Raw genomic sequence first — 6,733 nt, 5'->3', positions numbered from 1 at the left:
TCAACGTAATTGTCTGCATCATTTCCAATCCCCCATATATTTTTTGGGTAAATATATATATCCATACACGCATACCTATATAGACATATATACTTTCTTAAAGAATATACCTGTTACGGCTGTCCTCGCTGACAGGTGGGGACCAAAACGCAGAGTGGTTAGTGTTCATTATTTTAATGAAAATCAACAAAACACTTCAAAATACAAAAACAACCAACGTGACAAAACCGAAACCTGTAAGGGCTGTCTCTCTCCTCATCCTCGGACGAGGAGAGGAGAGAAGGATCATCAGACCAAAATGCAGCATTCGGGAAATAAGCCATCTTTTTATTATTAACGACGGCAACACGAAACAAAACACTTTCAAATATACAAAACAAGAAAACGACGTTGACGAAACCTGAACATAAACTTACATAACTAAACGTAAACTCACGGACAGGAAACAGACGACATCAAAATAAACGAACAGCCAAACAGTCCCGTATGGTACATACATTCGACGACACAGGAGACAATCACCCACAAACAAACAGTGAGAACACCCTACCTAAATATGACTCTTAATTAGAGGAGAACGCAAAACACCTGCCTCTAATTAAGAGCCATACCAGGCAACCAAAACCAACATAGAAACAGATAACATAGACTGCCCACCCAAAACACATGCCCTGACCTAAACACATACAAAAAACAACATAAAACAGGTCAGGACCGTTACAAAACCGTCCTGTGTGGCAACAAAACCTCCACAGGAACAAACACCCACAAAACACAAGTGAAACCCTGGCTGCCTAAGTATGATTCTCAATCAGGGACAACGATTGACAGCTGTCTCTGATTGAGAATCATACCAGGCCGAACACAAAATCCCAACATAGAAAATCAACCATAGACAACCCACCCAACTCACGCCCTGACCAACTAAAATAAATACAAAACAAAGGAAAACAGGTCAGGAACGTGACAATACCTTTATTATTATTCCCCGCAAACCCTACCACCGATCCCTCAATTGGAGTAAACTAATAAACACTTTGGCTTTTACCTTCAATTTATACATCTTATACACATTTTACAGACGCAGTCTATTTTACAATAGTTATTTTTTGTTTGTTTTTAGTCCTTCCTCTATTTCTGATGTCCATCCAATTTGTAACTGTGCTACTTCACAAAAGTTCTGAACCTATATACATTCTACATTTGACATTGTTTTATATATATTTCCATACTATGAGGTTGGAATAATACTGTGGAATTGTGAAGATCCATTTTAGTGTCATGAGCTGTTTGAAAAGACCGCCTAAAATGTCAGCCTGTTTTGGTGGAATGGAGTTTTGGCCTGCCATTGTGACATCACCAGTCAATACATTTGTTAATAGACCAATAAGAAAGATAGTTCCAAACCTCTCTGCCAATAACAGCTCATTTTCTGTTTTCTCCTCCTCACTCAAACCACTCCCAGACAGTTCTAGCTAAATTATTGCTTCAGAAATTGCTCTTTGCTAAGATGCTTTTTTTGTTTGTTTTGAAAACAATCAAAATAAAATAAAATTGTATTGGTCACACACACGTGATTAGTTGTTGCGGGTGTAGCGAAATGCTTGTGCTTCTAGCTCCGACAGTGCAGTAATATCTAACAAGTAATATCTAACAAATTACACAACATATGCCCAATACACACAAATCTAAGTTGGAATGAATTACAACTATATACATATGGACGAGTGATGTCAGAGCGGAACGGACTAGGATACCGTAGACTAGTATAGAATACAGTATATACATATGAGATGAGTAGTGCCAGATATGTAACCATTATTAAAGTGACTAGTGTTCCATTCCTTAAAGTGGCCAGTGATTTCTAGTCCATGCCTATAGGCGGCAGCCTCTAATGTGCTATTGATGGCTGTTTAACAGTCTGATGGCCTTGAGATAGAGGCTGTTTTTCAGTCTCTCGGTCCCAGCTTTGATGCACCTGTACTGACCTCGCCTTTTGGATGATAGAGGGGTGAACTGGCAGTGGCTCGGGTGGTTAATGTCCTTGATGATCTATTTGGCCATCCTGTGACATCGGGTGCTATAGGTGTCCTGGAGGGCGGGTAGTTTGCCCCGGGTAATGGCGTTGGGCAGACCGCACCACCCTCTGGAGAGACTTGCGGTTGGGGGCGGTGCAGTTGTCGTACCAGGCAGTGATACAGCCCGACAAGATGCTTTCAAATGTGCATCTGTAAAAGTTTGTGAGGGTTTTAGGTGACAAGCCTCATTTCGTTCGCCTCCTTACCTCACAGTGAGGTATTTAATTGTTACCCAGAAATTATTTGATATTGGGATAAAAACGGCTGCATTGGATCTTAAATATACACATAGTGTACAAAATATTTTGAAAACATTATGCTCTTTCCATGACATAGACTGACCAGGTGAATAGATTTGAAAGCTATGATCCCTTATTGATGTAACGTGTCAATGAAGGGGAGGAGACAGGTTAAATAAGGATTTCTAAGCCTTGATAAAATTGAGACATGGATTGTGTATGTGTGTCATTCAGAGACTGAATGGGCAAGACAAAAGATTGAAGTGCCTTTAAAACGGGGTGCCAGGCGCAGAGGTTTGTGTCCAAAACTGCAACTCTACTGGGTTTTTCACGCTCAACAGTTTCCAGTGTGTCCTGTATCAAAAATGGTCCTCTACCCAAAGAACGTCCAGTCAGCGTATTGGAGTCAACATGGGCCAGCATCCCTGTGGAACGCTTTCAACACCTTATAGTCAATGCCCCAACGAACTGAAGCTGTTGTGAGGGGGAAAAAGGGGTTGCAACTCAATATTAAGAAGGTGTTCTTAATGTTTTGTACACTCAGTGTATTTTATTGGTAAAGACTGTGATTCCTATTTCAACACAAGCACAACTTTTTACATCCCTCCATTGCTCAAAATACTTGGCAAATGACTCTCACCTGTAATACATTTGATGTATTTGAAGTACGTCCAGAGCATATTTGGCCCTGTCTGATGACGAGTCCCCTGGTCCTCGTTGCTCATCGTGCCATCTGTGGGAAATACTTCCTTTATCCTCTTTCTCAAGGTGTTTCATAAACGTGAGAACTGTAAGGCATTCATCCACCGCCGTGTTCGTGTTGCTCGTTCTGATGTTTCTTAACGTCTTTCTTTGTATTTTCTTGTATTTGTGTGTTGTTTTGTATTGTTAGGTATTACTGCCCTGTTGGAGCAAGCATTTCACTGCACCTGCGATAACATCTGCAAAATATGTGGACGCGACCAATAAAATGTGATTTGATTCGTTCACTGATCTGATTCCTCGGTACATTTGTTTTCTCTGTGTACTCCTGTTCTGCATCATAAATTCAATTTTTCCCCCCTTCTAAGCATCAAGTCAGAATGTCTGAAATCGTTTAAACGTTTTCCACTTCAGCCTGTGGACTAAGCATCCATTTTAGGAGGAGAAAAAAGGACACCAGCTGTGTTTTTTTTCACATCTTGCATGCAGTCATGCGTGAATCCTCGGCTCCAGCCATATGTTTAACATTATATGTACTCTATGTCAGAGCTGAGAGCAGTCAGCAGAGTTATGCTCCTTCTTCCCCCCGGGTGAATCACACTGGGCTTGATCCACGCCCTCTCCTTATGGTTTGTTGTTGTTCCTCCCCCATTAAATGCAGAGCTAGCACTCGTTACATAGTGTATGTACATCCAAGATAAAGTACGATAGCATGGAATAGGTATGCTGATCCAAAGTCAACTTGAAAATGTAGCCTTGGTTTTGGTGTCATCACTTTTATTCTGAAGCGATATGTGAGTCAGTATTATTGGCTGTAGTTGTTTTATTGTGAAGCACTTGAATATTACAATGATGCACCTGTGTGTTAGCATCCAGTAGCAATGCTAATCCAAAGGTTAACTATGTCAGCATTAAAAGGCCATGCTTAAAACTATGCATTCAAGCAGGTGTTATGGCATGTTGTACACAAAGTTTTGGATAGCATGCTAACTATGCTAATCCAATTAACTACACTAACGAACAGGTGTAGCGTTCCATTTGAGCAGCAATCTATCTGTATGCTAACGTTGTGCTAGCACAAATGTGGCCTGTTGGCTTAGTGAACGCCTAGAGCATTACCACTATAAAGTTCTAATGATTAACAGTCTCATGATCTGAACCTATTTCTGTGATAAAACATTATCTTATTAGGTTACATCATAGGCAGAATGGCTAACATCAAAAGGTGCAAAAGACCTATTGACCAGGTGCCAAATCTTATTTTACTTTTACTCAAATGGAAGATAAGAAAATGAGAGACAAAGCCCTTGGGCCTTTGCCCATATAGTTATTGAGGCTCAATTTCCTCTCCCTCTCTCTCTCTCTCTCTCTTTATAGCTCTCTCCTCCCCCTCTCAATGGTTGACGTTTTAAGAGGTATATTTTGTGAGCAACTTAATTTTGACATAGTGTTAGCAGTTGGTGTATAGGTAAAACTCACTCCTGCTGGGGTGAGGAAAATATATTCAACTAAATAAAAGGACGTTACAGACTTAATGTGGCCACTGTGGAAAAAGTGTTTAGTTAAACTCAGCTAATGGCTCAATTATAACAATATCGCTAATTAGCAAAGAAAAATGCCAACGCTATTAACACAAGGGGGTCAAACTGGTTGCCTGTTAAGTTCTGAGTCGCTAGAAAATCATTCTAAGAGAAGTCTCATGTTGTTGCGTCATAATAATGGACATTATTTTCACTTTTATGTGGTTCTCCTACAGAGAAAATAAGCCTGATCTTCGCCTTTGTGGTTGATCCAACCGTTGACTCCCACCTCCCACACAACATATTATTCCCAGCAAAACTGTTCACTCCAAGGTTTACACACAATAAATAATGATATGCCCAAAGCAGTTAGCCGGCTCTCAGTTTCCTGGCTGTGAGTTGAAATGAAATGGTAATTTTGACTTGAGGAGGATTTCAAAGGAATGGCGTCCACTTTTCATCTCCTCACATACCACGAGCTAGCTCTCTCGCCGACACGTTCATGCTGGGTTCTGAATAAAAAGGTGGAATTGTACATTTTTCTAGAACTTTTCTCTCCCATTTCTGTTATATCCCTAAAGATGCTAGATGTAAAGATGGAGATATCTTCCTCTTTAGATGTTTGTTCTGATGGTCACTTTTTACATAAACATCTTCCCCCATGTGGGACCGCTAGACTGATGTGTCATTGTTAAAAGATGGTTTCCGCCAGGCATTTGAAAAGATAATATGATGCATTTGTGATGAATCTCTTCGTGGGGTCAAAGTTCGTCTTGAGTGCAGTTGCGGGTACAAAAATATTACATTCTCTCTCCCTGCTATTGTTGTGTCAAGCTTTTCAACGAGTCAAAGGATATTCGATGAAAAGTTTGTCAAAAGAAACATTGACTGACACATTTTATCCTCCCTTTTTTGATCCTGTCGTGTTTCAGTTTGTGTGTCAACGAGTTTTACGATTACAAGATCTCCAACTGCCTGACGTTCTTTACAAACCGTTTCCCACCTAACTGCTGCTCATTGTAGTTCTGTATTGAAAACGTTATCGTCCTAATTGTGTCTTTTGTCTTAGAGCTACCGTGCTGTCCTGCAGTGACGATGTGGTGAACCTCCAGAAGCAGAAAACGCCCTCCAGCTCCCTTCACTACTATAGCAGGGGACAGAGGAAGATGGACGTTCAAACAACACGAACAAGGTGTGGACACAACACAACCAGTCAGTCAGTCACAATAGCAGCCTGGGAGAATAACGCAGGAGTAATAACCTTTGGGGTATCTGACTGTTCCCTAGTCAGCCTATTTATCACACACCATGCCTAGGCTTTAGCTCAGCAGGCTGACACAGTCTTCTGGCACACAGGACACCTGGGTTCGAACCCAGTCAGTCACAATAGCAGTCTAGGTAATAATACGGGAGTATTTACAGGTTACCCAGTCAGCCTATAGGTCTGTCTATCCCATTCCATTGACAAGTAGCCATGCGGTTGTGTCACCTTAACAAAGGTTGGGTGAGAAAAGGCCTGGCTGTAGTCTAGTGTCTTCATTATCTCTGGGCACCCATCACATGAACACTCGGCGGGTTAATTGCAGTAGATTAAAAGTCCGTATGCATTGGTGAGCAAGGAAGAAAGTTGCATTCGAGGAGAGGGAGAATGAAGACTTTAGGGACTTCTAACCCATGTGAGAGAGTGATATTCATGCAAAATGTGTTGCACTTTCAAAACTTACTTAAAAGCCTTTTACTGCCATAGTTCTTTTTTTTCTTGGAAATAATTATACACGAACTGAAGTGGAACGGTTCAAAAATCCCCTACCTCCTTAAATACTGTATTAAATAAATACTGTATTTTATATAAGTGGGATGTGAATCACTCCTACTTCTATATCTTTCAAGTGATCCTCTTAAAGGGGAATGATACCAACACTGCATAACAAAAATATTCCAGCCTTTGTTGTGTGTAAAATACTGTCACCGCACAGTTCACTCCATGTGACCACAATACTTTACCTTGGTTAAAAGTTCACCTCTAAATGATGAAGTTAGTCTCTGATGTCTGTTTTCACCCTTTGCTGTTTTTTTAGCCCCGATAATCTCCACTGTAGACGTGGTTTTAGCTGGATGGGAGGGGAGTAAAGGAGGGAGGGAGGCAGAGGGGGAGACTATAACCTTCATGCTTTTTGCATAGCGGGTCATGCTT

The 6,733-nt window shown here is 40.9% G+C and overlaps 1 protein-coding gene across 1 annotated transcript in view; it reads left to right on the top strand.

The window, feature by feature from the left end:
* Positions 1–5,714: 5,714 nt before the first annotated feature.
* Positions 5,715–6,733, top strand: part of LOC129839870 (axin-2-like) — a 56,697-nt gene continuing 55,678 nt past the window's right edge. Inside the window, exon 1 of the mRNA XM_055907569.1 lies at positions 5,715–5,731. The gene's annotated coding sequence lies outside the window, so the exon portion shown is untranslated. The remainder of the gene's footprint in view (positions 5,732–6,733) is intronic.

Source organism: Salvelinus fontinalis, chromosome 40 (genome assembly GCF_029448725.1).
Source record: "Salvelinus fontinalis isolate EN_2023a chromosome 40, ASM2944872v1, whole genome shotgun sequence".
Lineage (NCBI taxonomy): Eukaryota > Metazoa > Chordata > Actinopteri > Salmoniformes > Salmonidae > Salvelinus > Salvelinus fontinalis.
This window is presented reverse-complemented; position numbering and strand designations above follow the sequence as displayed.